The sequence below is a fragment of the Ambystoma mexicanum genome, chromosome 11 (genome assembly GCF_040938575.1).
Source record: "Ambystoma mexicanum isolate Mex_15411 chromosome 11, UKY_AmexF1_1, whole genome shotgun sequence".
Classification (NCBI taxonomy): domain Eukaryota; kingdom Metazoa; phylum Chordata; class Amphibia; order Caudata; family Ambystomatidae; genus Ambystoma; species Ambystoma mexicanum.
In genome coordinates this window covers 193,927,716-193,937,109 of record NC_090934.1, presented here as the reverse complement: position 1 = coordinate 193,937,109, position 9,394 = coordinate 193,927,716, and positions in this window count along the sequence as shown.

The following is a 9,394-nucleotide window of genomic DNA, read 5'->3' as shown; positions in this document are numbered from 1 at the left end:
TGGGATCCACGTGTCTGCGTGTCCTCCAGTAGACGACGATCACGTAGGATCCACGTGTCTGCATGTGCACCAGTAGATGACGATCACGTGGGATCCATGTGTCTGCGTGTCCACCAGTAGACAAACATTTCCCATATTCAGAACTGATGCTAGGCCGCTCCGAACAGTGAAATCATCCTTTACTCTCTTCCTCAGCTGAGCGAACAGCATTTGTAGTGTTTGTGGCGCACAGGAATAGCAAAAGAATTAGAAATTATAGCACCTTACAGTAAAGTGAAATCACCACGTTCAGGTAAACATAAAAAGGACAATTCAATTTGCTAATAAAAAAATACAATGCATAGAGTGAGGAAAAACTTTACTTTTCTTAAAATTAACTTGTAGACTCCGTAGACTAAAGTCCAATCTGTCATCTTAAGGAACATCAAATAGAACATTCCAGAAAGCCGACCGCTTGTTCGTCCTTTAACCATAGCTTCCACGATTAAATGGGGGGGCTCTCTTTTGATCTACCCACATGCACTAGACACACTTACATGAGTCTAAGGGAGTGACACAATTTACTCCCTGCCTTTTTCTTAGGGAGAGATTTTAAATTAGTGGTGATCATTTCTGGTTTACTTGTTTATAATTTTAGTTTGGGGACAAGCCATCTGTTTAAGACAATGGATGACCATTCGCCAAATGACCACAAGAAATTCATGATCATTCCTCTTGTAGCCTCAAAGAGGAATTTCTATTTTATCTACTCAGGTTTACTTAGAGTGGCCGGACTTCATCACACACCCTTAAATGTCCTTCAGGAACTGGAAAATTTCAATAATCCTACCCACCCAAACCCACAGATTTACCTTTCCACACCTTTTATATTTACATGCATGATTTGAGAGCGACATTGAGGTATATACATCAGTGAGTGACAATGAAAAGAATCAGGGGTGAATTAGAAATGAGGGCTGGGTGACAAGGACTGGACAGAGAGCTGAGGAAAGCACAGTGTCTGTGCTACACCGCTCCCCAGCCACAGAGTCTATATATAGGCCTACCCTAATCAATAAGTTCACTCCCCATGTCCAGAGCTGAAGAGGTAGTTTGAGGAAGATAGATCTGAGGGTGTGCCGGTATACCCTCAGCTCTATCTCACTTCCCAGTGCTAATAAGACGCTCTGAGAGAGGAGGGGTATCTTGGATTGATGGATTGATGGAGAGCGCTCAGAAAGGTGCTGAAGCTAAGGTCAGGCACCCCCTGTTCAGAGCATTCGGCCAAGGCTGTAAGAGATCTGTACCTGGGTCTAAGATACCCAGTTGGCCTCTTGGGGTAACCGTGAGTCTGAAATAGGCATTGGTGCCATTTAGCATTGTTCAAGATATTTGAATGGCGTTGAGCACGTAACACTCCCCCTTTCCACACCCTGACTTCTGCGGCAACGGAAATCGCAAGCCTGGCCGAGAGCAGCCTCTCCCACCAGTATGTGCTTGGTTACTGGATAATAATGTACAGAGAGCACCAGGGTGTATGGCCTATCGTGTATTCAGAGCCTCACGTGGTGATGACAAACTGTGCGTATGGTTTATTGTGGTCTGCATGAAGTGAGGTAAATTGATTGGATGTATGGCAATGCGCTAGGGATTTTGGGCTATGACCTACCAAGGTACATGGGATGCTGAGAGAGGATGTAGGTCAGGTTGTAAGGGGGTGATGTGATATGCTCTATACGAAGGCCCAGAGGTTGGTGTGGGCATGCCCAGGGTAGTGACAGGATATGATGTATTGAGAGCCCCACAGTGTATAAGCCCTGATTTTTCTGTTTCTTGGTGCAGATGCAGGTGGCTGGGGAGCTGGTGTCGGAGCCAAAAGACCGGCTGGTGAATAACATGGCCCTGCTACTGGCCTTGATGGGCCTTGGTCTCTCCTACTACAGCGTCCGGAAGATGGTCCACAGTCCAGCAGACCTCCAGGCCCATGTGCACTCGCCCAGCAGCCCCAGCAACATGAAGGGAAGACTGGCCATAAAGCGCAGGACCAGGGGCGATGATGGTCTGGCAGGAAAGTGATATGAAAGACCTGAGCAAGGCCAAAGAAGCAGAGAGACTCTTACAGGAGAATGAAGCACATCCTTGGACTAAGGACACACCTCAGGGATTTACACATATCCGCGGGCAAAGCCCCTCTACTCTGGGCTAAGCGCACACCGCGCACACCTCTGGACTGAGGATCCGACCCATGTGATATCCTGTCACATCTGACAACACCACAACCCTGGAATAGCCGTAGACCCCAGGGATAGTCCACGCCCTAGAGATAGCCACAGGTCACTGTGCACGCACACAGTTATACCAACTTGCTAGAATAGCTACAGACCATTTTAATAGCCATAAACATCTGGACTAGGAACACAAATGCCATAAACCACTGGCATAGCTACAGGTCCCAGACAAAGTAATACTTACCTATGATAAGAACACACCCCTTGGTTAGCCAAAGACCCCCGGGATGTCACAGACCGTTGAAATAACTGCACATACCTGCAGTGACTGGATATTGCTGAGATGGATTTAAACCACACTGCAGCAATAGCCACCGACCTGCAGCATATCACGGAGAGCCACACAGACCTGCACCTAGAACACGCCCCTCCAAGAGCCATAGAGCCCTTACCCAAACTTACACTAAGGTCTGGATAGCCATAGACATACTTTTCATTCGTCTACCCCAGCTGGAAAGGGCACGTACTGACACGTTAAAAGTACTGCCATTCCACTAAGTATTTTTCTGACATATTAGAGGTAAAGAAGTGCTGGTACTGGTCCTGTTAAGTGTCTCGTAGAACTATTACCAAATGCTGATATTGTCGCATTAAATGTATTACAGTACTACTAAAAAGTGACAGTACTATTCAATTAAAGTTATGCCAGCACTACAAAGAAATGCTGGAACTATCCAATTTAAGGTATAGTAAGAATAAGAAGTGCTGGTACCACTCAAGCAGAAATATGGCATCACTACTAAAAAAGCGCCGGCAATGCCACTTGAAATGAATGACAGTCCTGTGTAGTGAGGCCAGGCATGATTTAAAGACTCCTCTGATTGGAGCTTCCCATTTGGGGGGACAATGATCCCACTAACTCCCATGCTCTCAATGTCACCAGTCCACACACTAGGTTCCTCAAAGCGCTGATGCATGACTTCACAAGGACTCCTCTGGTTGTAGCTTCCCATTTGGGGGGACAATGCTCCCACTAACTAACTCCCATGCTCTCAATGTCACCGGTCCAAACACTAGGTTCCTCAAAGCGCTGATGCATGACCTCACAAGGACTCCTCTGGTTGTAGCTTCCCATTTGGGGGGACAATGCTCCCACTAACTAACTCCCATGCTCTCAATGTCACCAGTCCAAACACTAGGTTCCTCAAAGCGCTGATGCAGGACCCCAGTCTCCAGGCACTCAGTTATCTAGGAACAAGCTGTCTTGCAGGGATCGGAGAGAGGATGACATTCTCATTCCCGAGCTGCAAATACTAGAAAGGAAGACCAGTGTACAAAGTGGCCAGGACCCGTCAGCACTAGGGGAACAGGGAAGCGTGCCTAGATGGCAGTACAATATATACAAGGTTATGGCAGGCAGAACAAACTCAACAAGTAGGTACCAGGTCTCTTCTGTTGCTTTTAAAGCACCTTCATTAAAATGGAAACCTTTGACGAGAAGTAGCGTTATTAAGTACAATTAACAAACTCCTTAAATTGGCTGCACATCAAAAGGAGGGGTTTGTTCCTAAAATCCTTGGTATCACACTCTTTTGGCAAACATAGTTTTTTATTTGAGATATATTGGAGTTCTGCTACTATGAGCTCTCTGTATGGCCAGCTCTTTGGCACAGCGAGTCCTCTAGATGGGCAGAATGAACTCGCGTGGGGAGTCTATATTCAGGACCGTTTTCCTCTATTACACAATTGTTTTAGGGATGGGCTTGAAATCATGAAAGGACCGTTTCTGGGATGGGGCAGAGTCAAACTTTGGAAGTACCTAGCCTTTGTAAAACAGGTCTGTCCCAATTATAAGACTGCAAACAAAGTCATTCCTGCCCCCCACAACCCTGCTGCATCACCAGAGCACTACAGATGTCATGCCGCTGTTTCTAGCTCCTCCTCTTCACCTTCACAACCTAGACCCTCCTCCATCTAGAAGAAACCGATGGTAGCAGGCTTCCTAACGCAGAATCGATGAACAAATGAAATCCAAGACTGAGGCATCTACCTTTGCACTGGGTGTCTGAGTTTTGTTTGCTAAGGTAGTCAGATGGATTTGGGCCAGCTAATGTCAAGAAAGAGTAGAGAGAGAGAGAGGACAGATTGACAGCAGACAACTCAAAGATCCAGAACTTCCTTCCTGAAATATGGCGCTTGACAATGTGACTATTAGAAGGATCATTGAGAGCATAGAGATAAAAGAAAGACTGGAGTATTTGCACGTGGTTCATGCAGATTATATTATGAGGACTCAATAGAGGGGCAGATAGTGTATTCACCCCCAGTTACAGGGCCTCTTAAAACGTATACTTTTTATCTGGGGATGGTGCAATCCAATAGCTTTGCGGCATGTGCCGCTCCTCGGTCCTTCCCAATGGTGGGAGAGGGCATTATCTATCAATGATTTCTGCCTTTGCCCACCAAATAGCTCAGATCAATCGCTGATGAAATGACTGTAGCTAATTTCAAGAGCTTGTTGCTGCACTGTCCTGATTCTTTTAGCCTCTGGAGTGTGCTATGTTCAGTCTGCACAGTAGGTTCGGTTCCGTAAATGTATGAATTCAGTTTCTGTCCTACCAAGACATATTGTTAAACATTTTTCTGTGAGAGGTAATTGACAAGACATTCTGTCCGTCACTAATTACTTGTGTCTGCATACTCTCTAGATCCACAACAGATACTGTTTGTGTGTTAAAGAGGTGATGAGGGTCTGATTTTAACGGCACACCGCACTCATATCTATTCTTGGTAGGCCTTCCTTGATGAGATCAGAAGAAGGTGATGCTGGGGAACATTGGTGGAGCACATGTGTACTATACTCTAGTAGTATAACTGATGGCGGAGTCAGACCGGAAAGTCCTTCATTTTTCTGGGGGTATTACAAAACATGTCTTGCTGCTTTTCAGCCACTTCACTGAACTGGGGGAAGGAGGACTTGAGGGATGCGTAGTATGGCGGAAAGGTCTTGAAGAGGAACCTAATCTCACGGCTTCAGGGCAGTATTTGTACCCAGAGTATGAAATGGATTGAAAGCTACTTGTTTATCCTTCAGAAATGTTCTCATTGCAACAAGGAATATTTTCATGGGTTGGCATGCTTGTAAGGGGCCACCAAATTACCTTTGAATAAGGTCGATCTTAGGCGTATGGCGGAGTAGTTGAGGGTATAAATCGAGGAGCTGTTGCACTGAGAGGAAGAATTGTTCTTATTAGTAAAAAAGATACAAAAGTGGTGTATATGCAGGCCCTGAAACTCAGGGAAGTGTTTGTAGAATCTTCGATGTGAATCAGTTGCTTCTATGTTGCTTCATTTGGACCTGCAGGAGGTTCTCTCTCCAAATAACATGACCCCGGAAGATTCCCTCTGCTTGTCTGCCTTCCTGTTCCCAAATTCATCTCAGCACTTTCTCCACCTTTTGGTGCAATTCTTACAAAATGTCATTTCATATAACCCACACATGCCATGGAATTAACCAGTAGTCAGTAGCCACCCTTGGAAGTTGGCCTCAAGTTCACAGCCACTGAACAATGCATTATGGGCATGCAAATTAGCTCAAAAGCATGCTTTGCTGCAAAGGCCTACTCTACCATTCCAGGTGGAAGTGTTTTTCACGCTTTTATAAACCCACCATAGCAATGCTGGTGTTAGGTCTAAATGAACATTCTATGTATGTTTACAAGAATATATGGACCAAGTCCCTATTAACGACAGTTGCCAGGTGTTGGCGGCTGTTTTCAGGCATGTAGCTATAAACGGAAAGTTTAGACAGGGCTTCCAAAAAGTCATAATGATAGCAAAAATCTCGAAATTGCTAAAAATTGTCTTGAAATATGTGGGGTTGAGCTATAAAATCTGGGGAGCCCCCACTTTCTGGAGAAGGAATTTGCTATTTAGGCAAAGTGAGTTTCTTAGCTGCTCCCTGAAGATTCACCCCCTAAACCTCAAGCAGCAGGCACGGAATCCACCCCTGACCCGTGACCATGCTGGAAAGAAGTAATGGCTTGTCAACACGGAATCATCTAATCAGGGTTGGGTTGTAAGGCCAGGATCATCTAATCGGGGTGGGAGGAGGTCCAAAGGGGGGTTTGGGGGGGAAGAGGGCGTTCTTATCTGACGTTGTCTCAACTCATGCAATACAGAAAGGCAGCACCCATCTTGCAGTCTGGTTCTTTTGTCTTCTCCATAGTAGACACCCTCCTTGCTTCAGGGAACAGTTAGTAGACATAGAAGACGGATACTGAACATAGACCATGTGTAGCTATGATTTCACTTCCTGGAGGTGCTCTTGAAATTAAATGGTGGATGTCTTTACAGTGCGCTTTCTATTATTTGGTTGAGAGGTCTGAGCACAGTAACAGAAATTCTCCTCGTCTCACGCATGCTTGTGTGAGGCTTCATGCCCCGATCCAAAGTGGGGGCTCTGCCCATACCCGCGTAATCAGTTCAAGTCCTCTAGTTGGAAAATGAAGAAGCATTGGTACCTCAACCCAATTTGAAGAACTTTCTCAGAGGTAACGCACAGCCTGTATCTTGTGTCTCGGCCAGTATCCCAGAGTCAGAGTGAGTGCCCCAGGCCCTGGGTCGCACAAAGTGCGGCATGATAGAGGGCTTGGCGAGTTAGGCACGGGGTGGGGGCGAGATGGCGGCAAAAACAAGGGGCGGGGCAGCCAGGCGGCGCCCCTGCCACAGCGTTACTTTGGCAGCAGCCAACAACAACAGGAAAGGTGTAAGGGATAACAGCATGGGGGCAGGAGAAGGGTCAGCCCCCACCCCCCACGGAATAACAAAGGGATTAGGAGTATAAGTAGGGCCCAGCAGCAGAGGGAAAAACACAAACCAGGTAAGAAGCTCACCTCGCTCGGGTAAGCTTCTAGAACCTGGAAAGGGAGAAGTTAGGGGGGGGTTAGGAACAAAACAAGAGCAAGGGGAAGCCCACACTACACAGCCTACAAGGCAGAATAGGCAGTGTGAAGCACCGCCCACAAGGGCCACATTAGCTAGATGTGTCAGCCTGGGCCAGCAAGCAAGCACGCACGCCGGCTGAGACGAGATCGAGGCTGACAGATGGAATCCGCCCTGGGCACCAGCGACGGGGCTACGGCTACTTCTGCTCGACTGCCTGCCCCATGGGCACATAACGAGCCAGGCATTTTGGGCGAATTGTGACGCTTTTATCCTCGTTACACAACACGCCACCGCTCTGCCTGCAACCAATAATAACAAGATGAAAAAGCTGCTTTGGAAGAGAAATCTAGGCCATTAACCCTTTGCACGCGAATGAGATACTTAGGCCACCAGCGCTTTGTATGGAAATAACAAGGACAAAAAAGACACAGAAAAATCGCCCATCCACTGGCCATGTTTTGCGACACATTGCAATAGTTTATTTTCTTAGATGCATTTTTGTTGTGGTTACTTTATACTACAGTGACAATTTTATGTTGCTGGATTATTTTGTCATCCTTTCTCCAATACCTGTTGGGGCGATGAAACCTGGGAATCTTTCAATGAGATGATGAAAAATTCCATACGTTTACACTTTGCAGATAGTACCAATTTCCAGGCGCATACAACCCCCTATCATTGGCAGTCAGAGACCAAAGGGACCGCAGGAATCTCGACTGTCGCTTCCATTCCAGATCATGGGCAGCATCGAAGAGGCAGAGCAAGCCGCTCCACATAGTGACCAGTGACCTGACCATGCGCCTCCAAGACCAAAAATGCAGAGGCACCAGGAGTGCCCGTGGGCAGCGATAGGGCCCGCATGGGACCTTGCTTCCCTCAAATAAAGTTGACTCAAATCTTCATGGTCCAACAATCATGGCACTCTTCCCAAATGTACTATTGCCAACTTACATAGCACACACCAGAAACTGAACTGTCATGTCATCATTAGAAAACCTACTGGCGCAAATGCCAACCGCGCCAGAAGGATAAAAGGCTGTATCAGCCACGTAGATCATAATTCAAAGAAGCAACATGCAGGTACTCAACCCACCAAGCTATTTACTATCATCTTCTGGCCTGAGGACATTGGGGTCAGACTTTACATTTCAAATACAGAACACGGAAGGTGCATTCATTATTTTCCTTTAATCTCCTTTTGGGATTTATATGGATTTATCACAAATCCTCTCTTCTGCCTCGGATGAGGGATCCTCTTTATTCATTGGCGCGCAGAGCAATGCGCGCAGCCATATTTAGGTCACTATCATGTACCCTGATTATAGGTGCCACCAGGTCAGTGCTGCACTTATATGGAGGTATTTCTATTTTATTGGGTTCTTTCAAATTTTTATTCAGGTCCCACTTGAAAAATATACTGCTAATCTTTTCTAAAAATAAAAAAAACAATATGTAAAATGTAATACTGCGGGTTAGTTCAGCAAATAAGATGGGCAGATATGGTTCATAGAATTAAAGGCACAATCTTATGTTTCAATTTTCATTAATAAATTCATGAAATAAAAAACACTAAGTCTGTGAGTCAATAATGACTTGGAGGTACTTAAGGGGTTATGCTTAAAGAATTGGAATTCAGAAACCATTATTATTGTTAGGGTATTCAGTGAGCACGGACCTAGCTTCGGGAAGCAACATAACACTTTACAATCATAGGGGGAAGAACACAGTGAGAGACGCAGGGCGCGAACGGGAGGATGGGAAATTGGCAGCATGATGGGGAAGACAGTGTGGAGTAGATCACGAGTCTCGGGTAGGGTGGGGAGTGCAGGGCGTGTGGACCTAGGTGTTAAGGAGGAGCCATTCTTTGACGAGGAAGGTCCTAAGCACTTTCCTGAACTGTAGAAGCAATGGGGCAAGTCTGATGTTGATGGGGAGGAGGTTCCAGTGTCTTGGAGCGTAGACAGAGAAGGCTTGTCTTCTCGTTCTTTCCTTTCTGCACTGTTGTAATTAAAGTCTGCATATCTCCTTACTTCTGGTGGATCGCAGGTCTCAGGAGATTCTGAGTTTCTCAGTGAAGTAGCTTGGGGACTTCAGGATGACAGCCTTGTAGATGATGCACTTGATTTGAAGATGATACAAGCTTGCAGTGGGAGCCAGTGCAGTATGATGAGGGTTGGGGCGATGTGGTTGAATTTGCAGAGTCCTGTGCTGAGTGTTGCTGCAGCATGCAGGACATGTTT